At 49.1% G+C, this 17,366-nt stretch overlaps 1 long non-coding RNA gene across 1 annotated transcript; it reads left to right on the forward strand.

Moving 5' to 3' along the window:
* The first annotated feature begins 11,138 nt into the window (after positions 1 to 11,138).
* On the forward strand, positions 11,139 to 14,072 carry LOC123133464 (uncharacterized). Its single transcript, XR_006465266.1, has 2 exons — positions 11,139 to 11,438; positions 13,867 to 14,072. It is a non-coding gene; the product is annotated as an uncharacterized lncRNA (long non-coding RNA).
* Positions 14,073 to 17,366: the final 3,294 nt, after the last annotated feature.

Raw genomic sequence — 17,366 nt, forward strand, 5'->3', positions numbered from 1 at the left:
GGCATAGAAGTCCAAAAGTTCTTGAATTTGAAAGTCTTAGGCCTCCTAGGACCCTTATCATCGGCGAGTAGGAGCGGGCAATGGTCGGATAGGGATGAAGAAAGTGCATGGAGCACGTGGTCGTTGAAGGTGGTGTCCCACTCCGCATTGCAAAAGAAGGAGTCAAGCTTGCTCAGGGTTGGATTTGCCCTCTCGTTGCTCCAGGTGAACCTCCTATTGTGGAGGTGGATTTCTTTAAGCTCACAACTATTGAGAGTTGCATGGAACTGGTTGATTCGACTGGTGTTAACGTTCCGCTTGTTTTTATCCCTTGCCCGATAAATCTGGTTGAAATCCCTGGAGGCGATCCAAGCGACCCCAACAAGCGGCTTCTGGATAATGAGCTCGGCAAAGAACGCATCTTTGAGCGAAGGGTCGGTCAGGCCGTAGACGGTTGTTATCTTAAATCTCACGCCCGAATCCCTGACATGAACCATGGCTGAGAGGCAATAGGTTGTAAAGGTGATGTTGGACATCTCCAGCAAGAGATCATCCCAGAGCAGGAGGATGCCTCCCCTCGTGCCATTTGCCGGGCGTTGCGCAAAGCTGCGTAACCTATGCCCCCCCCCAAAAAACTCGGCCGTGAACTGGTCGATATTGTCAAGCTTCGTCTCCTGGAGACAAACCACATGGAAGGATGAGGAAGCAATGGTTGCATTAACTGTGGACCACCTATCCTGGCAGTTAAGGCCCCTAACATTCCAGCTCAAGAAGTTGATCGGTTGAGCTAACATGATTTAAATATGATATCCCTAGATCATATGCACGTATCATAAGCTGGGACAACCACAATAGCACTTGGCATAATGGCAGGAGCAGCAACAGACTGCTTCCACCCGGTTATAGTAGCAGACTCCCTAAGATGCAACAATAACTCCACAGGCTTGAAACTAGGCATGTAGCCAGCACGCACACAAACTTCTACTCTAGAGATACCTTGGACCCAGTACATAGACACCCCAGGACATGCATTTGGTTGTACTAACATTTAACAAGATCAGCCCCACCTCCCAGAACCTTTCTGGAGCAGGTTCCGTTCCTCTAGGGTTTCCTAGAGTCCACCCGTTCCTCCGGCGGCGACGCCCGAGTCCACCACTAAACCCTACCACCGATCATCTGGTTTAGCTCGACGTTCGACAGGCTCAGGGACCACCTGCACGTGCCTGCTTCCATGACAGATCCGATTCCTGTGGAGGAGGAAGGAGGAGTGAAGGAAGTATGGTCGGGGTTAGGGTTTGCAGATGGGCGGATCGAGGGACAAGGAAGCCAAGAGGGAGTACCATCGGGCAGCAATCCGATCCTGAACAAAACTGAGAAGGACGGGAGGGAGGAGGAGGAGGTGGATCCTTGCCAGAAGGATGAGGAAGATTGGGATAATCTGGGCCATGATTCGGCCTTGGAAGACGCCTTTGAGGGTTTGAAGCTGCATGGAGAAGAAGAGGATGATTTGGATCTCTCTGGGGAAGTTGAAGAACTCATTAAGGTGGTTAGATGGTTGTGCCTGTTTAGGGTTCATACGATGCGGCCGTTTAGCCATGCGGCATTGCTAAACTCTTTGAGAAACGTGTGGTCGTGCGCCCAAGGAGTTACCTTCAATATCAAAGGGCCCAACATGTTCCTGGCTCAATGCCATTGCTTGGGGGATTGGAAGAGGGTGATGGAGGGAGAGCCGTGGCAATTCAGGTGGGATCCAATCGTCATTGTCGAGTATGATGGTTTCACAAACGTTGCAGAATATGCCTCGGATATGTATCCATTATGGGCTAGAATTAAGGGTTTGCCGGATGGGCTCACGAGGAAGAAAGAATTGGCTGAAAAAGTTGCTAAGAAGGTGGGAAAGCCACCCTTTACTGTTGCTGTTAATGAAGGAAGAATTAACCCGTCGAGCTTTTTGAGGGTAAGGGTTTTTGTGGATGTACATAAACCCTTGGTGAGATTTGTCCCGATCACATTGAAGGAATATAAGCGATACCCGGTGAGCTATGAGAAATTACCGGATTTTTGCTTCTTTTGTGGTTGCATGGGCCACGTGGTGGAAGAATGTGGAGACGGTGTTCATGATTCGACGGAGTGTGAGTGGGGGGACTAGTTACATTGGAGCAATGAGCAGCCTATGGGGGGTGCTGGTAGTGGTCGGGGTGGAGGTGGTGTAGCTGGTGGTGCAGGAGGTAGGGGTAGAGGCAGAGCAGGAGGTGAGTTTGGAGGAGGGGTCGGGGGTAGAGGAGGAGGTGGTACCCGAGAGAAAGCTGCAATGCATGTGATGAATAGAGGGGATACTCGTGTTCCTCCGAACATAGGAGGTGGTGGGAGAGAGTTGCAGGAGCATAGTGGGGTGGAGGAGGAAGGCCGTTTGATCCGCAAACGTCTTATAAACAGTGATGGCACAGTTTGTATTCGTGGACAGCCGGTTCCTAGTATAGCTGGTAAGGTCTCGAGCACGGTTCTTTTGTTGGAGGGTGGTAGTACGACGATGGAGGTTGAGGGGGGCTCTTCGAATACACCGGGGATGGTGCCAATTGTCAAGAGGAGGAAGCAAAAAGATGATGGAGTAACTATGGATATGGATGTGGCGTCCGAGGCGGCCTCCGACTTGAAGGACCGCCGAGCCCAATGAATGTGTTAAGTTGGAACTGCCAGGGAGGGGGGAATCCCCGAACAGTTCGTGAGTTGGCGGCAATCACACAGTCGCATTCCCCCAACTTGGTGTTTTTGTGTGAGACAAGGCAGAAGGCTGATAAGATGAGGAGGATCCGTGGTCGGCTGGGGTTGAAAGGCTTTGCCGGAGTGGACAGCGCCGGGATGAGTGGAGGGTTGGCTTTGCTTTGGCATGAGGCTTATGAGGTGGAAATACTTGATAAAGATGAACGGTACATTGACGCCCTTGTGCATGTTGCGGTTGGAGAAACCCAATGGAGGATTACGTGCGTATATGGAGAGCCCAGAGTGGAGAACCGTCATCTTATGTGGGAGAAGCCATAGAGGTTAAAGAACACAAGTGATGCTCCTTGGTTAGTGGTGGGCGATTTTAATGAGGTAATGTGGAGTTATGAACACTTGTCGTCGACGCCCAGGGCTGAACCACAGATGTTGGCTTTCCGGGATACTTTGGAGATATGCGGGCTTGTTGATTTGGGTTTTGTGGGTATTCCTTTTACATATGATAACAAGAGGGGAGGGGCCGGCAATGTCCAGGTTCGTTTGGACCGAGCTGTGGCAACGAATGAGTGGAGGAACCTTTTTGCCTTCACCTCGGTATTTCATGTGACTTCACCATGCTCTGATCATATTGCATTGGTACTAAAAGCATCATCTGACCAAGGGCCGCAAGGAGGCAAACAGATACGCTATGAATTGTTTTGGGAGAAAGATGTTGTGCTCCCAGATGTAATTAAAGAGGCTTGGGAATCAATTGGTAATGTTCAAAACCTAGCACAACTCCGGGATGCCTTATTAAAACAATGAGAACTTTGGGCAAGTGGAGTAGGAAGTTTGGTAATGTCACACGGGAGTTGGCAAAATCCCGCTCTCAATTGGAAGAACTAATGCATATGAACATGGATAGACAGGAGATTAGAAGAGTTACAGACAAGATGAACGAGTTGCTCTATCAAGAAGAGATGTTATGACTCCAGAGATCGATAATCACGTGGTTGAAAGAGGGGGACAGAAATACCAAATACTTTCATAGCAAAGCTGTTTGGAGAGCGAGGAAAAACAAAATACGAGAGCTTATAGATAGTATTCGGGTGGTGCACTCTGATTTTTCTACCATGGGGCTGCTGGCAAATGAGTACTTTCAGAACATTTTTTCGGCTGATACGTCCTTGGATGCTTCACCAATTCTGGACCTTCTGGACTCTAGGGTATCGGCCGAAGATAACTCTAAGCTCTGCAAGGATTTTTCGGATAAGGAAATATCTGATGCACTGTTTCAAATAGGCCCGCTCAAGGCGCCGGGCCCGGATGGCCTCCCAGCAAGGTTCTTCCAACGCAACTGGAGCACGCTAAAGGAGGGGGTTTTGGCGGCAGTGAAAGACTTTTTCCAATCGGGAGTTACGCCAGAGGGGGTAAATTCTACATCCATTGTGCTTATTCCTAAAATTTCAAACCCTACCAAAATTTCAGATTACAGACCTATCAGTCTCTGTAACGTTATATATAAGATTACCTTGAAGTGTTTGGTCAACAGGTTGAGACCTCTTTTGGATGATCTCATCTCTCCGGAGCAGAGTGCCTTCATTCCGGGAAGAATGATTACGGACAATGCGCTTGTGGCCTTCGAGTGCATCCACCATATCAAGCAAGAGAAGGATCCAACGAAGAGCTTTTGTGCATATAAGTTGGATCTGTCCAAGGCTTATGATAGGGTCGATTGGGTCTTTTTGAGGCAAGTGATGCAAAAGTTGGGTTTCTCTCAGCGATGGGTTGACTGGATTATGACATGTGTCACGTCGGTGAGATACTCGGTGAATTTCAATGGAACCCTCTTGGATTCGTTTGCGCCGTCGCGAGGGCTTCGACAAGGAGACCCCTTATCGCCATTCTTATTTTTGTTTGTGGCAGATGGACTTTCAGCTTTGTTGAGGAAAAGTGTGGAGATGGGTGAGTTAACTCCTGTCAAGGTGTGTAGAAGTGCGCCGGGTATATCAGACTTGCTCTTTGCTGATGATACAATTCTGTTTTTTGAAGCTTCTAAAGCTCAGGCTGAAACGGTGAAATCTATTTTGGATGTGTATGGTTCGGCCACTGGACAGAGTCTCAATCTTGATAAATGTTCATTATTATTTGGTGATGCATGCCCAGGTCTAGTCCAAGAGGAGATCCGTTTGGCACTTCATGTTACTAGCCATTTCTTTGAGGATAAGTACTTGGGGCTGCCCACACCGGAGGGGAGGATGTCGAAAGGGCGCTTTCAGAACTTGCAGGCTAGACTGACAAAATGTTTGGTGCAGTGGGGGGATGGACATCTAGCCCAACCAGGACGCGAGGTGCTGATCAAATCAGTAGCTCAGGCGCTGCCGACCTACATAATGGGAGTCTTCAAAGTGCCCTTCTCGGTTTGTGATGATCTTACTTGTATGGTAAGAAATTTTTATTGGGGCTCGGCGGAAGGCAAGAGAAAAGTGCATTGGCGTGGATGGGACTACTTGATGCAGCCCAAGTCGAAGGGAGGAGTGGGGTTCCGAGACTTTCGGATGTTTAACCAAGCCCTGTTAGCATGTCAAGCGTGGAGGCTTTTAACTAAACCAGATAGCCTGTGTGCTCAAGTTTTAAAAGCAAGGTATTACCCATTGGGTAGGTTGGATGATACAGTTTTCACCGGGAATGCGTCGTCGTCATGGTAAGCGATCAATTATGGATTGGATCTTTTGAAGAAGGGCCTAGTTTGTAGAGTTGGCAACGGTAGAAGTATTCGAGTTTGGCGAGATAACTGGATCCCTAGGCCTTTTTCTTATAAACGAATCTCTTCGCAGGGAAGATGTCGTGTTCGGTTCGTGTCTGATTTGTTAAACCAGAACGGATCGTGGAACTTTAAGATATTGAATGCTTACTTTGTTGCTGCGGATGTACAAGAAATAGCAAAGATCAGAGCATCCCCGAGGTTGGAGGACGATGTGCTAGCATGGGGGCCAGGTAAATGTGGTATATTTACTGTTAAGTCGGCTTATAATCTGGCCTTTGAGGAGGCGCACCGGGCCACTGATGCATCCTCCAGTTCGTCACCGTCAGGACAGAGGAAGTGTTGGGATTTTGTCTGGAAAAGCTGGGCGCCGCCTTTAGTTCGTAACTTTGCATGGAGGCTTGCCACTAATTCACTCCCTACTTGGCAGCGGAAGCATAAAATTGGCCTCGAAATTGGTAGCAGGTGTCCGGTTTGTGGGATGGAGGAGGAAGACAATTTTCATCCTTTCATTAACTGTCAGTTTGGACGGGACCTGTACCTAGCCATGTCCAGAGTATGGGCGATTCCGGAGTTGGATTCCATACGCCATAATGGGAAGGAGTGGCTGCTCCATGTTCTAGCTCCATTGAATGATGTGGGGCGGATGATGGTCTTGATGATTTTTTGGAGAAGCTGGTTTATCCGGAATGAAGTGGTGCACGGCAAGCCTGCACCACATATGGAGGCTTCAGTACGGTTCTTGCGAAGCTATGTGGACTCCCTGATCGGAATAAAGTTATTCCCGCATGCAGATCCAGCAAAAGGCAAGTCTCCTATAGTGTATGAAAAACCAATGCCATCTGGAAGTGTCATTACTGTGTCAGAGGAGAGACGATGGAAGCCGCCGGAGTTGGGTGGAACAAACCAAACACTGACGGGTCCTTTGATCCGTCTGGTAATGCTGGGGCGGGAATGATTTTACGAGATCACCGCGGGACCATTAATTTCTCGGCATGTAGGACCTTGTACTCCTGTAGAGATGCTTTGGAGGCGGAGCTTTGCGCATGTATGGAAGGGCTATCGTTGGCGATTCAATGGAGCGAGCTGCCTATACTGCTGGAAATGGATTCTCTTGAGGCCGTGGCCATGATCTCATGTGACATCGTCGACCGCTCCGTCTACGCTTCCATCGTGAAGGAGATTAAGCACTTATTATCCCTTAGACAGACTCGTATCTTTCATATTGTTAGATCTCAGAATAAGGCTAGTGATATATTAGCAGGGTTTGCTAGAACCCAAGGTAGGACCATGACCTGGCTAGGGGCTGGTCCGGTTGAGTTGATGGAGATTGCTTCTCTTGATTGTAAGGACATCTCGATTGAGTAATGCAAGTTATTTATCCCGCAAAAAAAAAGAGTGGCCTTTCTACTCCCGGGTGTAGTACTCCCCGTTATCTGCACCGTTTGAAGCATGTTCCTGTTCCTCGAGATCTGAGCGAGAGCCTGTCACTATGTTACGATTTGCAGACTTTGTGAATTAATCAGAGCAGGGAATCCAACACCTTTTAATTTAGATGGGCCCCGTAGAGTACTGTGCATCTGCACACCAGGGAATCACCCAACAGTGGTGTGCAGGCCAGTCTCGCATACAAAGTCGCGCTGAGGGACACCGTCTCCGGTCATATTGACCAGCATTTCCTGCAAGCTTCTCACAGTAACTTATAAAACTAAATAAATATTATGTGTCAACAGATTCTCACCACCACTCAGCAGGTGCATCTCCCTCTTCCATAGAAAACAACACCTGGGAGTGAGAAAGCAAAGCAAAGGTTTTCCGGACGTTGCTTGTAAAAAATTGAGAGAAGGAGAGACAAGAGTGGGGCATGCAAAGTTCAATGGAAAAAGAGAGAGTCAAAACTGAAAACTGAAAAGAAAGAGAAGGGAGTTCGTGGGTAGCAGCTCCCGTGAGTAGCTCTGTCCCATCCATGAGCTTGCACATGACCTACAGCCTACTACCTAGCACTAGCACCAGACAGATGCTGGGAGACAAAACACTGGTAATTAGAACAAATAAACCTGAAAAGGTCTGCCACAAGTCACGCCAGTGCACAAATCTCGATGGAACTCAATGGTGGGGATAAGGGGAGTGAGTACTCCTGGGAGTAGCCACACCTTTCAAAAAAAACAAGATCAACCTCAGTTTTGAGCAAAACTGCTAAGGTTGCAGCCTGCTGGAGCTCGGCCTCCTCATCGGCCCTCAACAGGTCCAGCGCGCCACCCCCACCATGCGACAGGAGGGCCTCCTCCACAGCATGCGCATTCGCGTCGTCCAGCTTAAAAAGCCCCCTCATGGCCGTGATCACCTCCGACGACAGGTGCTCTTTGAAGCGCTCCGCGAAGGCATCAAGGGCTGCAACAGTCACATCCTCACTATCCTTGACGATGCCGAGGGAGCGACAGACCAGAATTTCTGCCGCTGTAGCCACCGGCGTGGCCCTGGGGCGGCTTGCCGCCCGTGTCTTGTGCTGCGAAAGAGCACCGCCAACCCTGGAGATGGTCACACCAGCCATGGTTTTCTTGTGTGCAGCAGGAGCTCGGGGTGGCGTTGGGGGTGGGTGTGGGCAGGATGGTTTCCTGGCGATCTTCAAACAGGGGTGCAAGGCACTGGAGGCCGACCGCACCGACGGCAGCCCTACGATGCCGCACGGGCGATGGAGTGCGGCGCAGGACGTGGATTTTTAGAGCTCAAGTTTCTGGACACCCCTTATCTTTACCCTCCAACATTGCTTTGAGATCCGTGCTAGACAACTAACTTTGTACATCAGATTTTCTCTTTTTTGTTTCTTCAAAATAAAACAACATATGAACTTCAAACTTTGCAAGACACCAAAACGTTCTAACTAGAATGTGAGAAAAAACTTTCAGATTTTTTTGTCAAACATAAATATACGAAATTAGATTTTTTGTATTAAAAATGTACTTTTTCGTATTTATATTGCACGAAAAAATCTGAAAGTTTTTTCGCACATTCTAGTAAGAATGTTTTGTTGAGCTGCCAAGTTTGAAGTTCATATGTTTTTCTATATGGGAGAAAAAAAAGACAAATGTACTCGCACGAATCACGATGCAAAAATGAGTGGCTAGATAAGGGGGTGTCCCAAAGCATGCTCTACAGAATATTTTCCGTGCGGCGCAGCAGCCCACTAGACAACAGAGGTGGCGTTGGGGAGGCCTCAAACCCTGGGGGCCTGGAAGGCGACCGAACAGGCAGCAGCAGCATCTGGGGCAAGCAAAGCTCGAGCAGCGCCGGGCCTGGCATGTTCGGCACAAGCGCAGCCGACCGGGCTTCATTCCTCATGGACCTAGGAGACGGCGGAAGGACGGTAGTTGGTGACAGCGGAGGCGAGACTGGTGGCGTGAGGCTCTCCTGGGACCGACGCCGGGCAGCGCGCGGTGAGGGGTGCCGCGCGACGCTGCGCCCACGTTCAGCCTCCAGCGGCAAGGTCAGCAAAGGCTGCATCTCCATGACACGGGCCGCGTCCGCGCTGGAGGAGCCGGAGCCCAGCAGGACAGCAGATGCAGGCGGTGCAGCAACAACGGCGCGGCGACGGCAATCGCGGTCGCGGTCAGCACCACCCCGGCGTTCCTCGCGCCCAGCACCGCGACCATGGTAAACGCTGTCGATTCGTTCCCGTTGCCGTTGGCACTGAATAATCTGCACAAGAGATGATCCGATTTTGTGCTATCCTGTAGATGTAAGGCTTGATTGCTTGGGAGTTGGAACCAATTCATTTAGAGCAATTTGATAGAATGGCACACTTTTCCTCGTACTTTGATATAATAGGACATTTTTCTTTTTATTAGATTATTATAAATGGCACACCTTTAATTCATGGCTAGATAAAATGGCACAAACTGACTTTTTAGCTCAACTTGATTTTGCCCCTCGGTCGGTTTGAGCTGTTTACTGGTTCGAGACAGAACAGCACGGTGGCCTCGCTCTCCTCGCTGTGCGTCCGCCTCGGCGCACCGCCCGTCCCATCATGGTTGCATTGAAGTATGGCTCCTCCCCAGCGCTCCACCCGTCTGCTCCGTCTCGCCGCGCTCCGGCCGCACCCTCGCCGGTCGAAGAGAAAAGGCACCGCCCCTTCAAGCGCCTCGCTGCTGCAGCTCTAACCTCCGAGTCGGCGCTCGGCACAGTTGTCCACGGCGCAGCAGCGCGTCGATGTACATGTCACTGCTGGCCGCGCTGGAGCAGCATTTGCGGCTGTAGCAGTGCTCGCTTGCTGTCGCTGCTCCCTTCCTGTATATGGGTTGAGCTAAAAAAACGACTGCAGCTTGAGTTCAAATCTTGCCAACGCCAAGTTTTGTCCTAAAAAAACGATTGTAGCTGAAAATTATATGGATTGATGGATTTAGCTCTAGCTTCTGTCAACAAGACATATGGACTACAGATGCTTGTTCATACGGATGAATCAAAAATCAGATTGGCTGGCTGTCAATACGTTAACTGCCCCGTCTCAGTTCCTGGGCTAACTGATGGTTTGAGAAAGGGGGTCGCCTTTTCTCTTCTGTCGGCGAGCGAGCGGCCGGAGCGCGGCGAGACGGGGCAGACACGCGAAGCGCTGGGGAGGAGGCACACTTTCATGCGTCGGCAGTGGGACGGGCAGTGCGCCCGGGCACGGCGAGGAGAGCGAGGCGGCGGCGCTGCATGGTCTGTCTCTGTTTCGATCCAAACAGATCGAAGGCGACCAGGTTCAATCAAACCAGTAAACAGGTCAAACCGACTGAAGGGCAAAATCGTCCTACAAAATATTACGTGCGGGCTCACACCTAAAAATTGAGCTAAAAAGTTAGTTTGTGCCATTTTATCTATCCATGAATCAAAGGTGTGTCATTTAATCCAATAAAAAGAAAGGTGTGCTATTGAGTCAAAGTACGAGGAAAAGTGTGTCATTTTATCAAATTGCTCATTCATTTAACCACCAATAATCAGCTCGATCCATCATGCAGGACCAGGAGACAGCGGGGTGTGTAGATTAACTAAAGGATATAGGGGGTGTTTGTTTCCAGGGACTTTTTGATGTAGAGACTAGAAAAAGTCCCTAGCAAACCAAATAGGATGAGACTTTTTTGGGACTTTTTGCTAAAAGTCCTTAAAAGCACACCCTTAAGAGTCTTTTTCAAAAAGTCCCAGGGACTAAAAAAAGTCCTAGGACTAGAGAAACAAACACCATCATAGATCCATGCATGATGCATCCCATGGGATTAAAATAATACTGCACTATGTTTTTGTAATTTGGGAGTTGGAGCAAGGGCAACCACGACCCAGATGAACTAAGGATAAACAACCATGCATGGCATGATACATACGCATGGGATTAAACTACTGTACTGTACTATTTTTTTAAATAAATAAAAATTGGAAGTTGGAGCAAGAGCAACCACGAGTTTTTTTTTATTTTCCGGATATAAAGAAGAGCAACCACAAGCTAACCTAATGTCTAGAATCAACTGGAGAATCAACACGAGATTTGAGTTAATAGATGGATGTGATCCGAAACTGGGGTATTCACAATCGAGCTCTTTTACGGTGATTGACGAGTTACAATATGTAATTTCATGTAACTCCCCTTATGATTATTTTCCACCGTTGATTTTAACATGTTAATTAAAAATATTATGTTCAATCAACAAGGGCATTATGGTCCCTTTTTTTTTACTTTGTCGATTCGCTCCGTCAATCCCTCGCATCTCGTCCAACCCATCTCGCGAGAGGGAGGCGCTGCCGCGAGGACCTGGGAGACGGCGCCGCCGCCGCCGCCGCCGCGAGTTCCTGGAGGCGAACCCTCTGGGCTTGGTCGTAGTGGCCTCTCCCCCACGGCCCTGCGGACGCCGCCATGAGGTCCTGAGGCGACAGCGCTGGCGCGAGGTGCTGGAGGCGATGGCGCTGGCGCGAGGTGCTGGAGGAGATCCCCCGGCTGCACTTGGTCGTAGTGGCCGCTCAACGGAGCAAGGTACTTCGCCCTCTGCCCCCATCTCTTTCTTCCCTCCTTCCCTGCACCTCGTGCGGGCGGTATTCTGAATTCCGTAGATGAAATAATCTGGATCTCTGTCAGTACTAGTTTGGCATGCAATCAATGGCAATGCAAACAAATGTGTTTAGACAGTACGTAGATTATAACTTCTGGCTATTTCTTGGTCTGAAACAAAACAATCTACCTAACTATGAATTCATCTAGGAAACTCAGTGCTAGGTCGTTCAGTGATGCCAACAGCAGAGAAAATGAACAGCAAGTTTTGAGTTGTGGGTGGGATGTAGCAGTACAGCTAACTTCATGGTTGGCTGAAACAATTCTTCAATTCTTTTTTAGAAAACTCATGCATGTAACATGCTATCTGAATCATGACCACCACGTCAGTTACTAACTAGTTAAGACAAAAAGGTGGATGATTACACCAACCAGTTCAACATATTTTGCACATGCATGCCTTAATTTCTCACGCTTCCCCCTTTGGAAATTTAGGTGCAAAGAGTCTTGTCTGCTGTCTGAAACCTTAGGTGGAAATTTCAGATGATTTATGAAACATTCAGCTTCAGAATGTGACTTGTTTCGATGAAACATCAATGTCCGATTGCATGCTACTCCCTCTGTTTATTCTAGAACGTCTTACATTACTGAACAGAGGGAGTATCCCCAAAAAAAACAGAGGGAGTACATAGCAAGACACCTGCAATAACTAGACTGTTATTGATTTTCTTAGGGGCGCTGATCTGCGCCGGTGCGCCGGCCCAACTGTTGGGCCGGTCCAGCACCAGCCGTCCGATGCGCGAGCCGGGGTCGTCAGATCTGCGCGATCCAGATCGAGATCCCTCTGAAAAAAATCCTCCTGCATCGCACAGCACCCGCTCCTCGCCCCGCGGCAGCGCACCGCAGCAGGCTGCACCTCGCCGTGCCCCCGCCCCTCGCCGCAGGCTGCACCTCGCCACACCCCCGGCCCTTGCCGCACAGCACCGCGGGCCGCCTTCCGCCAGCCGTTGACCTCGCAGCACCCATCCCCCACCCCCCGCGGATGGCAGCTAGCCACCTCCGCCGTCAGCCGCAACTTGGCGATGAAGTTCGTCACAACTCCGTCGCTACAGGCCATCGACACATGCAACACTCGCCGCAGTTGTAGCTAATCCGTGAACGCTGCCGGAACTAGCCGCCACGCTTGAAGCACCATGGCCTCGTGAATGGATGTAGCAAAACACATCGCCACTGGTAGCAAAAAACGAGGTTGTTGCAACAAAAATGTCGTCTTCATCGTCGTCGGTCACGCCTCGGTCGTAAAAAAGCGCCATGGCCGCATGAATGGATGTAGCAAAACACACAGACGGTAGTAGCAAAAAATTGACACGGTTGTAGCTTTTCTCACAAATGGTTGAAGCTTTTCCCCTCTACGATGGAAGCTTTTCTGTAAACCATTGAAACTTTTTTCGTTTTGAGCAGCGCCTGGGTGAAATCTTCCTCTATCGTTCGGTCGCAGCAAAATCACAGAGAGACGCCATGGCCGTCGTCGAGGAAGATTTCTCAATCTCTGGTTGAAGCTTTTTCATCTGCAGGTTGAAGCTTTTGGTCAAACGGTTGTAACATTTCCTCTATTTTGTTGTCTGGTTGAAACTTTTTTATCTATCGGATGTAGCTTTTTGTGTCCATGGTTGTAGCATGGGAAAACGACGTTTGCAACTCTCCCGGTACCGCGGTTGCAGCTCCTCCCCGTGGCCATGGTTGTAGCACGGGCACCTCGGTCCTCCCGGCGTTTTGCCTGTCGCCGGTTGCAACAAAAGGGGAAGAGAGGAGGAGGAAAAGGGAAGAGAGGGAGAAGGAAAAAAAGGAGGTGGGAAGGCGAGCGGGGCTGCAATCTATATCCATGGCCGATGGCGAGCTGCTCCACACGCTACAATGAGGAAGATGAGATGGGGCCAGACGGCTGGCGGAAGGAAGAAGAAGCAAAGAAAAAAGAAAAAAAAAGTGAAAAACGTTTGGGTCAACTAAACGCGCGTCTGTCAGCGTGTCCTGCGCGTGAAAAAGGGAAGCGACCGGCCGAGCGCTTCGGCCGGCGCACCGGGCCCAAACATTTACCTTTTCTTAGTGGCATATTTTTTCTTGTTAGAACAAAAATGGGTATTGGGTTGAGCTTTTCTCAATAATTTTCTTAGTTTTTTCATGAGTTCACTATTATGTGATTCATTGCCTTCTCTACATGATTTTAGTTGTTTGACCAAGGCCTATTTTGGGAAACCACTTGCTTTGATGTTACACTTTACTGTCAACACGATTGAAATTCAACACAAGAGAGTTCATTTTTCATCCACCACATGATCGACACCAATTGTTTATTTGTATGTTATATGCAGGAAGACATGGCCGATCGATCCTAACTATCCTATGCCCTTTGCAGGTGACGACGGTGTTCTCTGAATTTTAATCTCTCTCCCGTGTTTTCCGACAACAATGATCAGTAGTAGCAGTAGTCCTTTGCACAATTTTACTTCTCTGTGTGCAGTTTAAAAGCTAGGAAAAAATTGGGGCCATGAATACCCGCATTGTTCTCATATATCATCTCCATGGATGAAAAAGGGTGTATAGTGCCATCATTGTTCATCCTCTCCCTTTGTCACGAACGTTGTCTGAATCAACTTAGCTGACAAAATGGCTACCTGTCTCGTTTTTCATCAGCCTTCACATCTGTGCAGTTTTCTTGGCAAGAAAAGTATGTGTTGATGGGATCTGGAGATCTAGAAAAGGAAGCTTATATTACCAATTTTTGTTAATGTTTTTGTCAGCTGTGAGTGCACGCACGCGATGGGTGGTCTAGCACGGAAATGATTTGCTGCTTCATGATGAGCAGGAAATGAATTGATGCTTCATAATGAGCAGATCGACATATTTAAATGACATGTTTGTGTTGGTAACACTGTTTTTATGTGGAAGTTTAAAGATAAAACCAGTATTTACAAGGTGGAGCAGTTCAAGAGAAGGATGGAACGTGACAAATATTGCAAATTAGTCTGATATGGTCACTGATTCCGCATGTGAGATTGTTGGATTATTTGTGTTGCATCTTTCACCTGCGAGTCAATTTTTTTTATTTCTTTCCAACCATCAAGGCTCAACTACATCATGTTGTGAATGTGGCAGTGAACTCCTCAAACACTACCACCGTCAATGTATTTTGCTTTAACATCAAATGGTAGCATAATGTGGCGAGAACTCCTCACACACTACCACCGTCCAGATAACCCACAAGTACCGGTAGTCCAGGTCGAGACGGCCCGTAACGGAAGTTGTGTGCTAGTAGTACTTGTACTGCTAGTAGTGGGACCGCCCACCTGGCCGCTATGTGAATGTAGTTCTGGGTTTGGACTACCCATAGTTGGTGGTACTAGTAGAATTAGAGGACTCATGGTGGTAGTGATGTGTCCGCGTGATCATACTCGTCGGGGCTGACTATGACCGATCTTAGTTGTCCGAACCCACAATGATCATCAGATGAATCATACTACTAGTACATGTGTCACACACCCAAACTGCTAATCGGGTCTAGACAAGACATAGCGGTTATTCACTGCCAAGACTATCTGCACACTTCTGAGTTTAACTCAATATAACTGACTGATCTTAGTGGCCACAACATGTCCGAATGTAGTTTTGGGTTTGAAGTAGGTGATAGTCAATTTTTGTCATGAGTACCGGTGAGAGTAGTCCAAAGGACCCACAAGCATCGGTAGTCAGGGTCGAGACGACCCGACGACCCGTAGCAGAAGTTGCGTGCCAGGAGTACTTGTACTACTAATAGTGGGACCGCTCACCGCACTGCCCTGTGAACATAGTTTTAGGTTCGGACTACCCATTCTGGTGGTCTAGTAAAATTAGAGGGCTCATGGGGGTAGTGATGTGTCCGCATGACCCATAGTGTTAGAGCATCTACAGCCGCGACCTGCAAATCCGGGCCCTCAAGTGCCCGCAGACGCGTCCGCGGGCACTGACGGGGCACTTCTCAAATCCGGTCGTCCACATCCGTGTATCTCATATCCGGTCCCTCATATCTATACTAGCATGCAATGTAGATAAAAAGAACCTAGATCATCACACAAGCATAGAATCGGACATAGGAATGCACATTTCGATCACCAAAAGATCACAGAAGGATGTCCAAAAGATCGCCACAGTTCACATAATTCACATAAATAACAAAAAAAATTTAAACTAGATTACTAAAAGTTTGAAATTTAAGACGGAGACGGCGAAGATTCACCACTTCCTCGCCGGCCCTTTGCCCTTCCGGTCGCCAGCGCAGTTGTAGGCGTCGGCGGCTGGTGGTGGATCGTCCGAGTCACCCGACGAGGAGTCATGGTCGTCGTCGGCATCAGAGGTGTCGGAGAGGATGACGAGCTCTTTTAGACGTCGGACCTCCCTGTCCTGCTGCCACTTGAGCTTCGCGAGCCGAGCCGCCTCCGCCGCGTGTCCGTGTCCGTGGTCTTAAGCGACCAACGGTAGACCCATTCGAGGAGCCGCGTGTCCTTGTCGGGCTCCGCCTCCCTCCTCGCCCTTTGCCGCTGCCGCTCGCGGCGGGCGACACGCGCCTCTGATTCCGGCATGGAGGAGGAGCAGCCGCCGGGGGCAGGGGATGGCGTAGGGGAGGCGCGGACTGCGCTGGCCGTCCGTCAGAGCTGCGCACGGGCCGGAAGGGGCCAACACCGGCGTCCGAGCTATGTCGGCGGGGAAGCTGCGTCTGCGGCGAGGCTGCAGATCCGGAGTTGCCCTCTGTCTCCACCTTGGACAGCTCCAAGGCTATGTGAAGGGCAAGCTCATAATCCGAATCCAGGTAGGAGTCAGAGCGGCTGTCGGAGCTGACATTGCGCCAGATTCGATCAGAAACAGTGCGGGGAGAGGAGAGGACGGAGTGAGAGAGGAGAGTGAGTGAGCTAGGGTTTCGGAGCGATGATCCGGATAGGGTTTTTGTGAGACAGCCATCGGGTCGGTGGTGGGCCTGGCTTGTCAGGCGGATGCGTCCGGCCATGCCGAGGCCACCCCATATTTAGGCTGGATATGAGGGGTGCCGGTCAGCCCGGGTGTTTGAGGCGTCCGTCTGAGTAAAGAAAATCGTGACCGGTCAATGACCGGGCAGGTAGCCCGGGCATTTGAGGCCGATTTAGGACGCCCGGCTCTAGACGCTCTTATAACCCTCACAATACAGGTGCTTCGTTGGTCCATATAAAATGCTTGGGAGACACGGTTAATTAGATGAGAGGAAATGATGCAGTACCATGCATGCAACCGGTGCATGCTTTTCTAGATTTGGAATAGAAACCAAAGAATATGGAGGAAGCACAAAAAACTGTTAAACCTGGCGTAATTTGTGGGGGTGTAACTGCATGCAAACTGCCTACCATGCCCTCGTTGTATTATCCCATTGTACGCACTCAATTAGCGAACGGAAGGAGCTAATCTCGCGCGGCCTTAAACATCAAATCCCGTCAATCTTGCTTTCTATCCCACGGGACAGCTGATGCCTACTGCCTTGATGACAGATTTACCCTTTCACAAATTAATTGGTTCCACCTAAAATTTGTAACGGTTCCACCATTAAATATAATTTCTTGTAATTTTAATTTTATAACTTCTCGTAACTCCTATTTTTACACCGTCAGATCAAGGTGGATGGACGACTCCTAAAATCGCCAATCACCGTAACAGTTGTATTCACAATCAGGGATGTGCCGTGTGAGTGCACTAAATTGACTAAATGATATCCCGTGCGTTGCTGCAGTACTCTTGCTAAAAAGGAATGCATAATTTGGTGCCACGTAAACAACTAAAACTGATGAAAATGAAATGCAATATGAAGTAGAGATGAAACACTCACGGAAGAGTGTATTTGTACTTATAATACATGTA

Source organism: Triticum aestivum, chromosome 6B (assembly GCF_018294505.1).
Source record: "Triticum aestivum cultivar Chinese Spring chromosome 6B, IWGSC CS RefSeq v2.1, whole genome shotgun sequence".
Classification (NCBI taxonomy): domain Eukaryota; kingdom Viridiplantae; phylum Streptophyta; class Magnoliopsida; order Poales; family Poaceae; genus Triticum; species Triticum aestivum.